Source organism: Panthera tigris, chromosome E3 (genome assembly GCF_018350195.1).
Source record: "Panthera tigris isolate Pti1 chromosome E3, P.tigris_Pti1_mat1.1, whole genome shotgun sequence".
Classification (NCBI taxonomy): domain Eukaryota; kingdom Metazoa; phylum Chordata; class Mammalia; order Carnivora; family Felidae; genus Panthera; species Panthera tigris.
The window spans coordinates 33,901,607-33,901,894 of record NC_056675.1 but is presented as its reverse complement, the minus strand read 5'-3'; positions in this window follow the sequence as shown (position 1 = coordinate 33,901,894).

The following is a 288-nucleotide window of genomic DNA, read 5'->3' as shown; positions in this document are numbered from 1 at the left end:
TTCTTCCTTCCATTTGGTGTAGCATTAAAAAAAAAAAAATTGCACTTAACTTTTCCTGGGCAGGCCTAGAAGCGCATCTGTGAGCCTTCAGGCTGGAGAGCCCAGTTTGGCTGAATGTGAATCTGTTTTCTTCCTTCCGGGCATGAAGATCCATTAGGATGCATTGCAAGATGGGAAATGAAAAAAGAAAGAAAGAAAGAAAGAAAGAAAGAAAGAAAGAAAGAAAGAAAGAAAGAACCCAACCATCTCGTCCTAAGCTCTTTAAAAATAATGATAATTAAAACAACA